The following is an 18445-nucleotide window of genomic DNA, read 5'->3' on the forward strand; positions in this document are numbered from 1 at the left end:
GCAGAAGTTTGAAGTAAATTGAGAGGAAGCCACACCAAAATGTACCGAAGTTAAGCCCTTCCACAAGCAGTTCATTTTCCCTACAACAAACAAATGGGGAACCAGATATCTCAGAAGAACCTAGGTTTGATCCTGAGCACCATAAAAGAATGGAGAATGAGACACTGTAGTTATAGTGAGGTGGCAATAAGAAGAACTACAAAGACTCATCAGGGTAAATCATCTCCTGCCGCTTCACACCCTCCTAGGAGGAATGTGCTAGAAGTTTTACACCAAATGGCTCATACATCTTGAAATCACATCTCTGGATTTTTATAGAATAATGAGAATGATGGTGATGATACAGCTAACATCTAAAACAACTACGAGACACGAGGAACTACTGTAAGCACACTACTCTAGTAGCTGGTTTATTCCTCATAAGGATGTTGTAAGTACAATTCTCTCCCCACTTGTCACATGTCATAAACTGAAGCACTGTGAGGTTAAGCAACTGCTTCAGGCCACACAGCTACTAAGCGTCAGAGGCAGGATACAGACTCAGGCACTCTCTGGATTCTGCATACAAATTTCTATTCTCCCAAGCAAACATCAACTCCTTCCTCCAACAAACCAGCTCTTCCTTCCTCACTCCTATTTCAGTTGATGGGCTCTACCCAGTTACTCAGGGAGAAACCAGAATAGCATTTCATCTGGGGCCCAGTCAGTTCTTCCGTTTGACAGCTTTGCTGGTTTACCTCTGCATCTGCTACTTGCTAACTCTATGACCCTGGCTTACTTGGTTTCCTCTAAGTCTCAGTCTTACCTAAGAGCATGTAAAATTGTTGCGAATATTCATTCATTCATTCATTCATTCATTCATTCAAGCTTGTGCATGCAAATGGGAGAGGGGTAGAGGAGAAGGAGAGGGAGAATCCCAAGCAGACTCCACACTCAGTGCAGAGCCCAAGGCGGGGCTTGAGCTCACAACTGTGAGATCATGACCTGAGCTGAAATAAAGAGTCAGATGTTCAACTAACTGAGCCACCCAGCCACCCCTGCTGTGAATATTTTTTATTAATTTAAATTCAAGGTCGCTGACACACAGTGTAGCATTGGTTTCAGGAGTATCCTGTTGTGAATATTTAATTTTTTTTTTCCACGTTTTTAATTTATTTTTGGGACAGAGAGAGACAGAGCATGAACGGGGGAGGGGCAGAGAGAGAGGGAGACACAGAATCGGAAACAAGCTCCAGGCTCCGAGCCATCAGCCCAGAGCCCGACGTGGGGCTCGAACTCACGGACCGCGAGATCGTGACCTGGCTGAAGTCAGACGCTTAACCGACTGCGCCACCCAGGCGCCCCTCTGTTGTGAATATTTAAATTACATGGGATAACTCACATAAGATGCGTTGCATGGGGAAGGGCAGACTGTAGGAAGATCAATAATTATTAGTGATTATGATCATTACCTTGAATGCCTGGATGCCGGAGCATCCACCGGCCCTCATCCCCTCTCTCACTTGTAATACTGACAACCTCTTAATTGGTTACTCTGCCTGGTCTACTTTCCATCCAATCCAAATTGTACAACTGCTAAAAATGCCATTCACGTTTCCTAAAATAATAAATGACACTCCAATTACTAGGGAATAATTTCCCAACTCCTTATTATCGTGCTATGTCATTCCCTCCACCTAACCTTTCTAATCTCTCGGCACATCTCAGAACACGTTCCAGCACCCCATAACTTCTCCTAAGGGTGCTCACTGTCTCAACACTATTTCACTAATGTTTCTTGTCATGTTGTTGCTGCTGCAGAATTCCTATTCATTCCCAGTTCATTACTTTCAACATGCCTCTTAAGACTCACCGCCTTGTGTTAACGGTATTGTATTCTTTCTTTCCAAACAAGATTATACTCCCCTTAAGAAGGAAAATCAGGTCTCATTTGTTTAGAAAAAAAATTTTTTTTTGCCTAATACAGTGCCACAGATAGTAAGAGCTCAACAAACAAACACCAATTCATTTGATACTAGCTTTGATAGAAAACATTTTAACATTCAAATTCCTTTAGGAAATTTTCCCACAACTTAAACTCTGAGAAATAAATAGCCACATTTACAAAAGCCTTTTTCTGTTCGATAGCAGGCATTTAAGGTACTGAGGAAAGTGCTACAGAAACACGTAAAAAACGTTACCAAAAATTTTTTAGATTAAAAACAAAAAACTTTAGCAATAAAATCTTGGATGTTTATTCTTCCTATTTTAAAGATTATAATGCAGAGGACACAGTTTAAAAGTTCTTTAAAATCAATTTTAGAAATAACGGTTTTCCATATCTCCTAAAGAAACAATAAAAACCCAGATTGGGATCTTATCCTAAATGTGAAATGAAAATAATAAAAATATTTTATATAGCAGCACCATAATCATCAGTTTTTAATATTTGTCTTGTATAAGGTAAAAGATTCTGCAAATTGTTTCAGAAATACTGAACACAGATATACAGAAGCTGTAAAGACACCACGTAAGTGTGCATGGCAATAGTTTCCTCTTATTCCTTCATAATTCTTATAGACACAGTGAAAATTAGCTTCCCTTCTAAAAACAATTTGGTTGAGGCAGTCAATTACAGACAAATGTGTTCACTGTTATAAAACGTGGCACATCAAGAAAGATTAGCAGTGAGGTCAAGTTGAGACCCAGCTGCTTACTCTGCCACTCTCTAACCATCCATGAAGATGGATAGACAGATAGTAGGAGAGAAGGTACTGAGAGTGACAGAGAACAGAAATAAAAAAGGAGTATATATTAAGCAAATGCATTTCAACTTCAAACTATGCTTAATATTTTTTTCTACTATATTGAGTATCATCACAATTTAGTTTCTACCACTGTGGTATAAACATGTAGACACATGTAAAGAAGAGGGGTTAAAGTTATAAATGAATTACATACTGAAAACCAAATGCTATCACTTTTTATAGTGTATCAGACATCTTTTGGTTAGGAGATTACTTTCATAAAGTGCATTAAAATGTTCAAGAGGTTGGCAGTATAGTCTAAAGAATACTACACTAAAAACCAAGAGACTTCAGGTTTTCTGGTTTTGCCTCAAACACTCTTTAGAATCTTAGGCAAATGTTTAACCTTTCTGATCCCCATTTTTCTCATACATATTAAAACAAAAACAGGGGCACCTGGGTGGCTCAGTTGGTTAAGTGTCCGTCTCTTGATCTCGGCTCAGATCATGACCTCACAGTTCATGAGATCTGCCCTCACATCAGGCTCTGCACTGACAGCACAGAGCCTGCTTGGGATTCTCTCTCTCCCTTTCTCTCTGCCCCTCCCCCGCTCATGTGCGCACACACACGAGCATACATGCTCTCTCAAAATAAATAAAAATAAAATAAATAAAAACAAAAACAAAACAGATGATTTCTAATTATCTTTTGGGCTGTGAACTTCCATGACAGTATAGTATGCAGAAAACAGAAATATAGTAATAGTAATATAGTAACAGTAAGCATCAAAGTTAATTTAAAATCAAAATTACACATTCTAAATGTTTCCTTAAATTGTGCATAATCAAGTTTTATCAAAACTACATTACTGGGATTCTATTTTTAAAAATAAAGTGTAGAGAAAATGAATATGTTTCAGTTGTATGGAACATATGACTTCAGAAATATTCTCCGGGGGTGCTTGGGTGGCTCAGTCAGTTAAGCACCTGACTCTTGATTTCAGCTCAGGTCATGATCTGGCAGTTCATGAGGTCGAGCCCTGCATTGGGCTCTGTGCTAACAGCACGGAACCTGCTTGAGATTCTCTCTCTGCCCCTCCCCAAGTTCTCTCTCTCCCTCAAAATAAATAAATAAACTTAAAAAAGAAAAAAAGAAATTTTCTCCAAAATATTTAAATAAGGCTAACAGAAAAAACTTAAAGAACAGTTACCATCTTTGGAAGCATTATTAAAGAGGAAATCCAGAAGACAGTAAAGGATTTTAATCTTTTTTTTTTTTCCTCAACGTTTTTTATTTATTTTTGGGACAGAGAGAGACAGAGCATGAACAGGGGAGGGGCAGAGAGAGAGGGAGACACAGAATCGGAAACAGGCTCCAGGCTCTGAGCCATCAGCCCAGAGCCCGACGCGGGGCTCGAACTCACGGACTGCGAGATCGTGACCTGGCTGAAGTCGGACGCTCAACCGACTGCGCCACCCAGGCGCCCCGGATTTTAACCTTTAATAAACTGTAAGTTACAATGCATTTAAGATCCAGTAAAGTCTAGACAAGTAAATATTAAAAAGTAGTATAAACGCAAGCTGATAGAAAGACACAGCTGTTCTGCAAGTTACACCAGTAAAACCTCCCTTTACCATCGACCAGGATACACTGAACTGTATACTTCAATGAATCAATGCCCAGAAGCAGTAACAATGAGTGATTTTATGAACAGATAAATGTTTTGTTGCCCTTTCAAATAAGCCACATTAATATAATAAAAGAGGAAATCATTCTTACCATTGTTTTAATTTCACACCCATCCAAACTCAGTATAATAATTACACTGTTGAAATAATACGTATGCAATTACAATTATTATTCCATCTAAGGAACTCAGACAAATGAACCTACAGAACTAATTAAAATTCTATTGTACCAAATCACATTTTGATCAGAGCAATCTTAAAGATCGAAGAGAAAGAAGAAAGGAAAAAATTAATATACTATTATTGCTCTTTAAAAGTTCATAATACTCAAATGAGCATATAGAATTGATTTCACTTATGATAAATAAATTACTAAAAACAACACACTCAGCCAAAACCCAAATGCTACCACAGATCATTTAAATATATTTAACTAAAATATATTTCCACTAAGCAAAGACACAGTTAACTTTGAAACAGTTAAACATAAGAACAAATTCCTAAAAAAATAGCAAATCCATCCCAACAACTATCTTGGGGATTGGACATGGTTAAACCATGCCAAAAAAAGCAGGCGTAAAAATAGAGAAAAAACAGAAGCACCTGGGTGGCTCAGTCGGTTAAGTGGCCGACTTTGGCTCAGGTCATGATCTTGCTGTTCATGGGTTCGAGCCCCGTGTCGTGCTCTGTGCTGGCAGCTCAGAGCCTGGAGCCTGCTTCAGATTCTGTATCTCCCTCTCTCTCTGCCCCTCTCCCACTTAAACTCCGTCTCTCTCTCTCAAAAATAAACATTAAAAAAAATTTTTTTTTAAGTAGAGAAAAAATAGGGGTGCCTGGGTGGCTTAGTTGGTTAAGCATCTGACTTCGGCTTAGGTCATGATCTCACAGTTCATGGGTTTGAACCCTGCATCGGGCTCTGGGCTGACAGCTCAGAGCCTGGAGCCTGCTTCAGATTCTGTGTGTGTGTGTCTCTCTCTCTGCCCCCCTCTCCAGCTTGTGTTCTTCCTCTCTCTCAAAAATAAATAAATAGGGGCGCCTGGGTGGCTCAGTTGATTAAGCATCCGCCTTTGGCTTGGGTCATGTTCTCGTGGTTCGTGAGTTTGAGCCCCACCATCGGGCTCTGGTGCAGAACCTGCTTGGGATCCTCTCTCCCCCCTCTCTCTCTGCCTCTACCCTGTTTGCACTCTCTCTCTCAAAATAAATAAACTTAAAAAATTAAAAAATAAACATTTAAAAAAAGTAGAGAAAAAATAACCAACAACATTTTTCACAAAACTAAAACAAATAATACTAAAATTTATATAGAACCACAAAATACCCTGAAAAGCCAAAGCAATCTATTTTTTTAGTGTTTTTAAAAATTTTAATTCCAGTATAGGGGGTACAACAAAGGGGTACATGAATCCCTTTAAATTAGTTAGGCAAAGCAATCTTGAGAAAGAACATAGCTGGAGGTATCACAATCTCACATTTCAGCATATACTACAAAGCTATAGTAATCAAAACAGTCTGGTACGGGCACAAAAACAGACACATCAGTAGAAGAGAATAGAGAGCCCAGAATAAACCCATGCCTACACAGTCAATTAATCTATGACAAAAGGGGCAAGAAAATACAATGGGAAAAAGACAGTCTTACCAGACGAGTTTCTTCTACTATATGTGGAAATAAGTTCAAAAGGGATTAAAGACCTAAATGAAAGCATAATACCTAAAACCATAAAAATCCCAGAAAAGAGCTCAGGCAGGAATGTCTCTGACACCGGTCACAGAAACATTTTTCTAGATCTATCTCCTAAGGAAAAAAAAAAAAAAAAAGGCAAAATTAAAACCATTGGGGACTACACCAAAAAAAAAGTTTCTGCCCAGTGAGGGAAACCATCCAGAAAACAAAAAAGCAACCGAAGAAATGGCAGAGATACTTGCAATGATATATCTGAAAAGGGGTTAACAGTTAAAATATATAAAGAACTTATATGAATCAACACCAAAAAAGAAATAATCTGATTAAAAATGGCTAGAGGGCCTGAATACACATTTTTCCAAAGAAGCCATACAAACAGCCAACAGACACATGAAAAGATGCTCAACATTGTTAATCATCAGAAAAATGCAAATCTGGGGCACCTGTGTGGCTCAGGTAGTTAAGTGTCCAGCTCTTGGCTTCTGCCCAGGTCACGATCTTGTGGTTTCATGAGTTCGAGTCCTGCGATGGGGCTCTGCATTGGCAGTGCAGAGCCTGCTTGGGATTCTCTGTCTCCCTTTCTCTGACTCTCCCCACCCCCCGCCCCCACCTCTGTCTCTCTCTCTCTCTCTCTCTCTCTCTCTCAAAATAAATAAACTTAGAAAAAAAGATGCAAATCAAAACCACGATACAATATCATCTTACAACTGTCAGAATGACTAGAATCAAAATGGCAAGGAATAACAAGTGTTGGTGAGGATGTAGAGAGAAAGGAATCCTTGTGCACTGCTGGTGAGAATGTAAACTTGCATGGCTGCTATGGAAAAGAGTAAAGAGGTTCCTCAACATATTAAAAATAGAACTACCATATTATCCAGTAATTCCTTTACTGTTATGGAAAAGAGTAAGGAGGTTCCTCAACATATTAAAAATAGAACTACCATATTATCCAGTAATTCCTTTACTAGGTGTTTACCCAAAGAAAATGAAAACACTAATCAAAAAGATACATGCACCCCTATGTTTACTGCTGTATTATTTACAAGAGGCAAGATGTGGAAACAACCCAGGGGTTCATCATTAGATGAATGGATAAACAAGATGTGGTATGCATATACAATGGAATATTATTCAACCATAAAAAAGAATGAAATCTTGCCATTTGCAACAACAGGATGGAGCTAGAGTATAATGCTAAGTGAAAAAACTCAGAGAAAAACAAATACCATATGATTTCACTCATATGTGGAATTTAAGAAACAAAACAAATGAGCAATGGGGGGAAAAAGAGAAAGAGAGAGACAAACCAAGAAACAGACTCTTTTTTTTTTTTTAATGTTTATTTATTTATTTTTGAGAGAGAGAGAGAGAGAATGAGAATGTGAGTGGGGGAGGGGGAGAGAGAGAGAGACAGACAGACAGACAGACTGACAAAGAATACCAACCAGTTTCCTCACTGTCACTGCAGAGCCCAAAGTGTGTCTCAAACTCATGAACTGTGAAATCATGACCTGAACCGAAATCAAGAGTCAGACGCTTCACTGACTGAGCCACTCAGGCGGCTCAAGAAACAGACCGAACTATAGAGAACAAACTGATGGTTACCAGACATGGGTGGGTGGGTGGGGGGTTGGGTGAAATAGGTAATGAGGATTACGCATGCACTTCTCATGATGAACACTAGAGTAACATATAGAATTGTTGAATCATTTTATTGTACACCTGAAACTAATATAACACTATGTTAATTATATTTCAAAAATAAGGAAAGAGAGAGAGAAAGACAAACAAAAACCAAAAAGGAAGAGGAAAGAACATTGATATTTCTCAGTATTTATCAAATGACTTCAAAAATTGTCCCAAATATATATAACGTACAATATATGTAAATGATATATATACATATATAATATTACGTTAAATATAATTTTATATACCTTAATATTCTCAAGTACCATAAAAGAGAAATATTACTGTTATGATTTTAGACAGTTGAAATATCCAGAGATAGTCAAGAATGATAGCCAGGAAATTGGATAAGCTATTCCTAGAAACCACATTTTTATGGTCTGGAAGTCTATATTCTTTTTGGCTTCTTAAAGAGAAGAGACTTCTTAAAAAGAGACTTTGCAAAAGAGATATCTTTTTTTTTTTCAACGTTTATTTATTTTTGGGACAGAGAGAGACAGAGCATGAACGGGGGAGGGGCAGAGAGAGAGGGAGACACAGAATCGGAAACAGGCTCCAGGCTCTGAGCCATCAGCCCAGAGACCAAGGCGGGGCTCGAACTCACGGACCGCAAGATCGTGACCTGGCTGAGGTCGGACGCTTAACCGACTGCGCCACCCAGGCGCCCCGCAAAAGAGATATCTTAAAAGAAAGTTCAACTTTCCAAGAAGGGCTTGGAATAATTTAATAAAAATAATAAAATAATAAAATAATATTACAACATGTTGTGATTTTCCAGTAAGATGCGAAGAGCATTTTGTTCATCTATCACAATAAATCCATATATTAAGACCTCTATTTTACTTATTTAAAAAGTTAGTCTTCTACAATCTGTCAAGTCAAAGAACGGAAGGAGAAGATGCCTTAGCAACAAGAAAGTAGCCTGGATAAAAATCTAGCAGGTTGTAGGAGATACAGTTCTGGACTAAGAGTCAGACTGAGGCTTGGTGCCTCCACCTGTGTGCCAGCATCCCTAGATCTTTGATTCCCCGTGTAAAAAATGAGAAGGTGGAATGAGATTATCCCTTGTTGCTTTTCAAGCTCTAAAATGTTGCGTTGACAGTGTTTGCGAGATGTGTTAATGTTGTATCTAGCAAAAGAAACTTTGGTCCAAGAACTTGATAAAAATTAATCGATGAAAATTATAAAAATCATTAGTGTTATGGGATCAGGAATCCTGAACGAATAAACTTTATGCGCATGCTTCCCGCTCCCCCCAAAAACTGTAGAGAAAAAAAGGAATCCTAGAGTTAGTCCACAACCTAGATGTCACTTTTCACTATTTCACCAAATTAGGAATTCTCTCTCTTCTTCCTACCTATTCCAGGTTCTGATGAATTGTAGTTATTACAAAGTTTGTCTTACTTGATTTACAATGTAGCTTCCTCTTACTTTCACTCTTTTCATTACAACAAAATTACTGACCTTACTAGGAGGCATTGGTTGGAAATCCAACTCCCTCCTAGTTTTCAACCCCTCATCTCCACTGACTTCTTCACTGTCTAAAATAAATAAATATAAGTACAAATACAAATACAAATATAAATATAAGTATCCGGATATATCCTGTTGATACCCTTGTCTTTCAAGATTCCTCAAGGGTAATCTATACTTGAAGCAGTCCTCCTGCCTCGCCTCAGCTCACCTCTCTGTGAACTGCACTTGTGCTCACACTTCTCTACCAAAACTACTCAGGCCAAGATCAACAATAACCTTCTAATTGCCAAATCCAACCCAATGGACACATTCCAGTCCTTATCTTCTTTGACCTCTGAGGAACATAAAGCAAATGAGACTATTAATCATCCATTCTTAAATCTCTCTTCCTTCTGGATTTGTGAGATGACAAATCTCTTCTGGTTTTCCTTCTACCCTTCTGACCACTCCTCCTCAGTCTCCTTAGCTGGATTCTTCTTTGCCAGCTCCTTCATGTTGGGCAGCCTCTGGATCCTGTCCTATTCCTCACTTCCCATTCTTTGTGTTCTCTTTTGATGATCTCATCCACTTCTAAGGTTTCTAGTACCACCTATATGCTAATGGATTCCAACTCTTCATAGAGAGATGAATCCAGAACTTCCTTCAGATCTTCTGACTCTTCTAGAACAAGACATACCCAGAACATGTCCGGGCAGTATTACAGGGCTGGAGAGAATAATCTCAGGCTAGTAAGCCCCATTCATGTCCCTCTAACTTAGGGCTCAATTTGTTCATTCTCAACATCCACAGCCCTTTTCCAAGATGATAGCTCCTCTTGTTACATATCACAGATATGACTACCCATCTTGATTTGCCTAGGACAGCCCTAGTTTATGCCTGCTGTCCCAGGGTAACTATTAATGACACTCTTTTCATTTTCAAAATAACACGTATTTGGTCAATAAATTATATGATGACCCTACCTGCCCACCTATCCTTTCTGATTTTTCATACGCAACTAGATGAGTGCTTCTTCCTCCCTGGACACTTCACTCCCTAGCTTTAGGAACCCTAGTTCTGTTGTGAAGAAATGTCCCTGTATCCTCTACCTTTACACAAGAGGAGCATTTAATCTTCTCCTCTTAATACATCACTGTATACACCCAGATCCCAGGCCAGGAAGACAAGTCGGTATTATTCTGGTTATCATCTGGTTCTCAAAGTGACTTGTGCATCATTATTACCCATTTTATCTACTTCTAAGGCTAAATTATAGCTATATTTATAGTTGTCAACTACTGACTTTGAGTCTTTCATCTCCATTTATTGAGAACTTTGTTACAAAAGTCCTGTCTTCCTCTCCACACAAGATCTGTTGTTTCTGAGGGCTTCATTATCCATAAGAAAAAATAATCTAATCCCAACATACTAGGATTTAGAGCTCTTTGATTTCCTCTTCTTCAATGACCCCTACTTTGGAGAAGAACAGCATAGTGTATTAAGTGGGCATAAGGGTTTTGGGGCTAGAAAGAATCAGGTACTTCCTAGTTGTGTACCTTTGGGAAAGTTACTTTACTTCACCGAGCACCCATTTCTTCATTTGTAAAATAGAGTCCCTAATATGTGCCTCAAGGGATAGTTGTGAAAAATAAGTATGATAAACTATGCAAAGCATTTAGTATAGAGACGAGTATACAGCAGTACTTGATAAATTGTAGTTTTATTAACATTATGATTGTTGCATAAGCACTATTAATCTTGGCTACCCATCATCACTGGCCATACTTTGACCCTTATCATCACTTGCAACTGTTCTGACTCTAGAATCTTAAAGTTAGGACCTCACATCACATGCCTATTTTTCCATCTCTAGTACTCCTTTGCTTCCATTAATCCTACAGCTTACTCGTTGAAATTCTTCACCCTCTTTGTTCTCCACATTTATCAGCTCCATCTTGGCTTGGCTGTCTTCTTCAATCAAGCAGGATACCTACCTATGGTTCAGCTCTTCAATTAGCAACTTCATTAGCACCCTCAGTTCCTTGACTCTGTACCACCCCCTTCCAGGTTCTACATCACAACCCCCCTTCCACTCCCCATCCAGATTTAGTCTAACCAAGCATTTTCTGCACTGTTATGGAGAACTGCTGGAGAAAACTGCTTAACCATTCTGATTGGCTGCTCTACTCATTTGTGATTTCAAGGGTGTTTATCACTATTCAGTAATTAGGTTAGTGGTCCCTGGCCAAGTCCCTTTTCCCATCACAACAGTAACTCTTCCCATGAAATATACCCCAATCCATGCTCTGCCTCCTCAATTTCAGCACATAACCTGATTCCCACAGAGACAAGAGATGCTACATTATATTATGTATCTAGTCTCTATTTCCTTTTTTTTTTTTTTTTTTAAATACTAGGAAGATACATCACTGCTCTTCTACAGGGTAGCCCTTTCACCTGTGCTCTTGTTCCCAACCCTTCCATTTCTGCTGAGGTTATGTCTGATTATCTTCTTTCTCTTGTGACTTCAATTTTTGTGACTTCAATTTTCTTTCCTCTTCAATGGACTCTTTCTATCAGTCCACTAAAGTTCCTTGGCTCTTTCATCTTTAAAGAAAAATAAACCTTCCCCAATGCCATCTCCCAGCTCAAGCTTCCCCACTGTCCTCCCTTCCTTACCAAAAGTATTTGAAAGGATATGTCTACTGAATGAATGAAGCCTTTTTTATTTGGGTTAGACTCTTCTTCTGAGCTCCAGACCTATATATTTTGAAAATTCTAATTATACCTGACTCTGTTCCAACAAAGAAAACAACTAGTCTCACCAAACTGATGTGAACTGATGAATTTCGCATCTCCAAATCTGTTCCACCACCTATATTTTCAAAATTAAGATCAATTACCAGCATTACCATCCACCCAGTCAGACAGTCTAGAATCCCCAAAGCCCACTTTGATTCCTCCCTTTCTTTTACTCCGTATCTAGGCAAGTCCTTTCTAACATCTCCCACATCTGTCCCCTTTGTGTCTTCCCAGGGCTCCTACCATTGAGGACTCCTCATCTGTCACTACTTGACAGGGATGTTGTGAGAGTTAAATAAAATAATAAATGGGAACGCAATTTGTAAGATGTGAGGTGCTTAAAAAGATTATTTAATACTATCATATCTTTGACAAAGTGAGCAAGAGGTTAATATGACTTGTTCTTAAAAAACTAACTCTGGGTCTTAATAATCAGTGCCGTGTTTTCTAATCACAGATTACAAAGCATCTGCTTGGCAATCTGGTCTATAATTTTTCTAGGAATCATTTAGTGTCAAAATGTTCAATGTATAGTTTCTAAGCTTCACTTTCCCCTACCTCATTTTTCAATTTGAAATATGTGATTCTTCAGGTTTCTGGCAAAAATCTATCCTCTTTACCTTTTAAAGATGAATTGTATCAACATTTCTAAGTATGCACAGTATTCTTATCATTCATCCATTTCTTCCACTCAGTTAAAGTGGCTAGAAGTTCTCTTATTTCCTCACACATTTTGAGTTTCAATTTCAAGGAATCACATTTGAATGGAACAATGACGAGCCTTTAGGAAAACCGTTTGATTCCTTTCTTGATTAATTAAGATGATCATACTTTAAGCACTACTTTTTCATATTGTTAAAAAAGATTTTTCTTTTTTTTTTTCTTCCCCACAATTAGACCTGAAAACCATTCAAGTTTCAAAATGTATCAGGTCTCTCTCACTTACTACAAATCAAGGCCAGAAGAATTAAGAGAAAGAAAGACAAATACCGGTGAGAAACAATAGCAAAAGAAAGCAGTATCAAAGAACATATGGTGTTCCCATGGACTGTTTATAATTAGTTATTAATATGACGTCTTTTTATGTACTTTCAGAATATATTTAGATTGAAAATCCATTTAAATATATTAGTTTATAGCCTGGGTTCTTTTTTCGGAGGAGGGGGTACCAAATTACTTTATTCGAAGGAATGATACAAATAAAAGAAGTAGATGTCTTGGCACAACTTAGAGAAAAGGGAAAGGTAACCCGAACAGTCATGTACTTGTAGCCTGGTTCTTAAGGGAAGGTATAGACCTTAAACTCTAGAATCCTGATATATTTTTGATACAAGTTTTACAGGCCAAATTCTATGGCTCCAAATATTGCATAATTTGATGAAAAGATCTCCATTTAACATGTGATGGCCCATTTATTTCAAGCCATCTTTAATGAAACAAAAGAATTAGGATAATCCCTGTATATTACTGATTTATTAATAAAGTATTAAAAATACAGGTCATTTCCATTGTAATTTCACAAATGGCCAAGTGAAGCCACGTTTGATAACAAGATTTCTGAGACTTAAAAAAATTCTTGAACTTAAGCCAGGCATCTAAACATAATTTGGGAAAAGCTTAGTCATTTGAGGTGTTCAAGTTAAACACAGCAACAAACTAAAAAGGTACTCTGAAATTCTGGATTATACGGCTTTCTCTACAAATGAAACTAACAAACATGTTCTGAGTGCAAGCAAATAAAAGCAAAGCTACATTTCGTGAAAAGAATGAATAAGTTGGTCCAAAAGAGCTAAAAAGAAAAGGAGTCTGAAAAAGGTTGGCAGTTCATGGGTGAAATACTAAACCCCTGTTAAAGTCAAGATAATGTGAAAAGTGTCTTCAATACAAAGTTACCAGAATCTACTACCAATAATCTCTACTTGGATGTCTCATTTTGTAGTCTTCTAACCAACTCCTAACCCACTGCCCATCTCATAAACCTCATCTCAGTACATGTCTACTGCATCTTTGCACTCGCTTAGGACAAAAACTGTAGTTGTCTTTAAGTCTCCTGTTGAGTGTATCCTCAATTCAGCCAGAAATCAACCACTCCACCGATTCTACTCTGGTCCAAATGATAATCATCCATGGCCTGAATTATGGCAGGAGTCCCTGAGCTGATATCTCTGCTTCTACCCTCTCCTTCATCCAAAGTCTATTCTTCATCCAGCCACCAGAGTGACCCTTGTAAAAGTCTCATTATATCTCTTCTTTATTCAGAGGGATGAGTCCTTTTCTCACTCAGAGTGTAAGACCAAGCCCGTGCAAAGGCCTACAAGACCTCACCCAATCTGATTTCCCATTCCCACTCACCTGATTTCATCTCTTACTAGAGATGATCTCTTACTTTGCTCACTCCACCACAGCCAAATCTGACTTTGAGCTGTCCACAAACATGCCCAGTACACGCCTGCCTCAAAGCTTTTGCAAGTGCCTTTCCGTCTACTTGAACACGCTTCCCCTAGAGAGGGGTACGGATTACCGTCTCCTTTCTGGTCTTGGGCTCAGACGCCACGTTCTCTAGGCAGTCTTCCCTGACTACCCCTAGTTAAAACCCTTTTCCAGTTCCTGATCTCTCCCTCTTCCCTGCTTTTTCTCTCTAGTCCTTGACACCGAATGACATAGCACATATTTTATTATCTGAGATCCCCCACTAGAATGTAAGCTCCATGAAGGAGGGGATATTTATGTGTTCAGAAAACTCTGACACACAGTCCATGCTCAATAAATATATACTAAATTTATAGATCATTTTATGGCTTACACACTGCTTTCATGTAAATTAAATTATATAGTAACTCATTTTCTCCTAATTCTTGTCTCCAAATTCTCAATCTTTAGGCAGTAACAATATGAAGGACAGCAAAGAGTTATTAAAAAAAAAAGTTGCTGACTACTTGTAAAGCTCTTTAAAACAGATACCCCATATTAATAACTACATCTATAAAATGAAAGCTCATTGTCAACATCTTTATTAGCATAAGGTTTCTGGGTGTGGAAGTTTAAAGTAACAGCAGATCAGCCAAGAATCATCAGGAAGGAAAGCCCAATTCGGTTTGTCCTATCAATTTGTTAAACAAACCCTAGGAAAAATGCGGGTTGAATTCAATGTTCAAGGAAACGTTGGTCCCTATTAACACCCACGTACTCAACACGAGATGCAACTCCCTTAAAATTTTCTATCTGCTTAAAACAAACCTCATCAACTGCCAAGTGCTGTCACTGGGTTTGTATGGTCCGTTGAGCATCTAGGGAATGTTTTGTTTTGTTTTGTTTCGCACGATAAGAATTAAGGCTAGAGGGACGGTTCTTAAAGCCTCTGGCCTTATCCCCGCCACTACTAAACAACTCGTTGACCTCCACGCTGTGGTGCCGGGGTCTTCCTGGGTTATTTCCCGAACAGTTTAATCCTGCCAGAGACCAAGAGGCATCTCAGCCAAGGCTCCAATGATGCCGGAGACAGACAGCAGAAGTCTCAGAGGATCCTCTGGAGAGTCTCTCGCCCCGGCAAAGGGTGTCACAGGCATAAGAAAAGCAGCAGACCAAGGCACACGGGGGAGATGACAGATGGGTGAGGACCGCGGGACAGGAGCTCAAGGAGCGACTGCAAGGGTGGTGGCGCGGAAACTGTCAACTCCCGTCCCCGACCTGCCAGTCTGGGCCCGGTCGGGGTGGAGGCAGTGCCACCGCACAGGACAATAAATACAATCAAGCTAGCAGCAAATCGCCGCCAGCCTACTCGACCTCCGCCCCTCCGTGCGCCGGGAAATAAAGTTGGTGGCGGGTGGCCGCTTGCAAGGGTCCAGGGGGGCCGGGAGGAGCTCCCGCCCGCCGCTCAGCTGCTGTCAGAGGCTGCCCGGGCGCGGGGGGCGGGGGGAGACATCTCGGAGACCCAGAGCCAGAGAGGACGCCTGAGGACGGGCTTGGGGCCGGGTCCCCAGCGCCCTCAGCCGGGTGGCGGCGACCCCCAGACCCCCGCGACCGCCGCCACCCCAAACCGCCTTCCCTCCAGGCCACGGATGGTGTCCGGGACCCCAAGCCCTCTGCCGGCGTCGTCGGCGCCCAGCGGCCGCCTTTACCTGCTCTCCGGCTGCAGCCGCCGCCGCGGCGCCCTTCCACTCACCGGGAGAATCCCGAGTCGTCGTCGCTGTCGCCGCCGCTGCCGCCGCCGCCGCTGCCACTGCCGCCGCCGCGAACTCTCCACCCCCGCCCCCTCAGGTAACCCAGGAAACCGGGAACACCACCCCCTCCCTTCCCCCGTCCGGACCCAGACCCGCTCTCCTGCGCGTGCGCGCTTGCCCCTCCTGGCGCGCCCCGAGCCCCGCCCCTCGCTGGTAGGGCACCGTCGGCGTCGCAGGCGTGACGCGTGGAGCCACCGAGCCAATAGGGAAGGGAGGAGGGCGGGCCGAGCCTCAGGGCGGGAGGGACGGGGGGGTGGGGCTTGGGGTTTCTCCCAGTGCTGGGGAGGTTTGCCTCCGTTCTCACCCTGCTGGTGCGTCGCGAGGTTGGCTTTGTCAGACCCAGGGGAGAGCGACCATCGTTTGAAAAGTGTCTAGCACTTGCGCAGCGTCCGCTTCCTCCATTCAACAGAGACACTCGTTCTGTCCTCCTTGTGTGGGTTCAGAGGATGGGGGCTGCAAGAAGAAATATGGGAAGGGGTTGAGAGAGGGAGGAAAGGTTACCCGAGAAGAAGCCTAGCCTTCCTTTGGGGCCTGGAAAAAGCCATTTTGCAAAGGTAACGGTACGCTTCTTTCAAAAAACGAAGCCACTGTTGAAGTAATTCAGCACAAATGTGTATTTTTCAATTTAGCTCTCTTCAAACACATTTGTGTAGTGTGTGCGTACTGTCTACATTCTATACCTTAAAATAGCAGTGCCTCCAGCAGGTGGGAGCTGTAGGGTTAACACAGCATGTTTTGGCTGTATCACTGAGTGCCTGGGCCAGCACATGGCTGGTAGGCTGCTGCCGCCAGCAGTTTGGCGTTTTAGAGGACATCCCTGCCCACCACCCAGTCACCGTGACAGCCTTTGTGCGGAATGTTAGAGGTACTGGGGAAGATGGTGAACCGGATTCAAGTCTTACCTAATAATACAAATTACAAGCAAATAGTCTACAAATTGGCAGTGATTGCTTTAGAATCAACAACTCCTGTGATTTTTGCACAGGAATCAAGAACTGGAAATATTCAGGATGTTATGTCTTAGGGAAGTAACTAGTTGATCAGTGATGTGGTTGGAAGTAGCTCTTGGGGAAAATTCTGCACTTTAGAAGATCTCCCCACTGAAGTTCAACCTTTAACAGTTCGTACCTTTGGGCAGAGGTTGCCCACTTCCTCTGGCAATCTTTTAGACTGCAAATACTCCAAGGATGGACAACATACGAAGTCACTAACAAATTAGTGAAAGATATGTCTTAGCGAAATCACCACTCATTTAACAAATAATGAGCACCTACTATGTGCTAGGTACCGTGCTAGGTACTGGAGATACTTTGGTGAGTTTCCCTGAACTAAAAGGAAGAGGAAGCCAAACTTGACCTGTTTCACAGTTTTACCTAACAGTGAACCCACTCTTATTTTCACATCTACTTTTACCCGCTCATCTTAAAAACACCTCTTTTTTTTTTTAATGGACAAAGAAGTCATAGAAATAATAAGTAACAATCCAGTTTCTGTTTCTCTTGAATGTAAGATAATAGGCGATCATGATTTTATTAAAGCCAAACAGAACGAAACACTTTGTGTTACAACGGTACCCAGTTGGCCCTCAAAGTATTGTTTATTTGTAAAAGGCACAAGGTAATGTCATTTGTGTCTACTCTTTTCTCTGTGTATCCGTGTACTAACTTTGTTCAAAAGTATCTAAGAACCTAAGGATGCCTGGATGGCTCAGTGGGTTAAGCATCTGACTCGTGGTTTCAGTTCTGGTCATGATATTATGGTTTTGTGAGTTCAAACCCCAGGTTATTGGGATTCTCTGTCTCCTTTCTTTCTGACTCTGACCCTCCCCTATTCACGCTGTCTCTGTCTCTCTCAAAAATAAACTTAAAAAAATTAAAAATAAAGAGTATCTTAGAATCTAGATATTAAGCATACATAATTAGATAAACTTAGTTCAAAAGATTTCAAATGAACACAAAAAATGTGTAATCAAGTACATTCATAGAAGAAAGATAAAAGAAAAATTAATAAATATATAGAAGGAAGCCTTACTTATGTATGTGTATCACATGTTGAAAAACTTTGTAAGTGGGAAGTCTAGATAATTTGACTCTAAAATTAGATCGTAAAATCAAGGTTTTAAAAGATGCAGTTAACGTACAGTTGACCCTTGAACAACGCAGGGGTTGGGGGTGTTGACCC

General features: G+C 40.5%; 1 protein-coding gene across 3 annotated transcripts in view; it reads right to left on the reverse strand.

Annotated features, from left to right (window-relative positions):
- Positions 1 to 16286, reverse strand: part of LYST (lysosomal trafficking regulator) — a 180080-nt gene extending 163794 nt beyond the window's left edge. Inside the window, exon 1 of one of the 3 annotated variants that reach the window (XM_030335241.2) lies at positions 16207 to 16286. The gene's annotated coding sequence lies outside the window, so the exon portion shown is untranslated. Of the gene's footprint in view, positions 1 to 16162 lie in introns of all 3 variants that reach the window. The other 2 variants (XM_032595256.1, XM_030335240.1) reach the window with 2 other exon arrangements.
- Between the last annotated feature and the right edge of the window lie 2159 nt (positions 16287 to 18445).

Source organism: Lynx canadensis, chromosome D2, assembly GCF_007474595.2.
Source record: "Lynx canadensis isolate LIC74 chromosome D2, mLynCan4.pri.v2, whole genome shotgun sequence".
In the NCBI taxonomy this organism is placed as follows: domain Eukaryota; kingdom Metazoa; phylum Chordata; class Mammalia; order Carnivora; family Felidae; genus Lynx; species Lynx canadensis.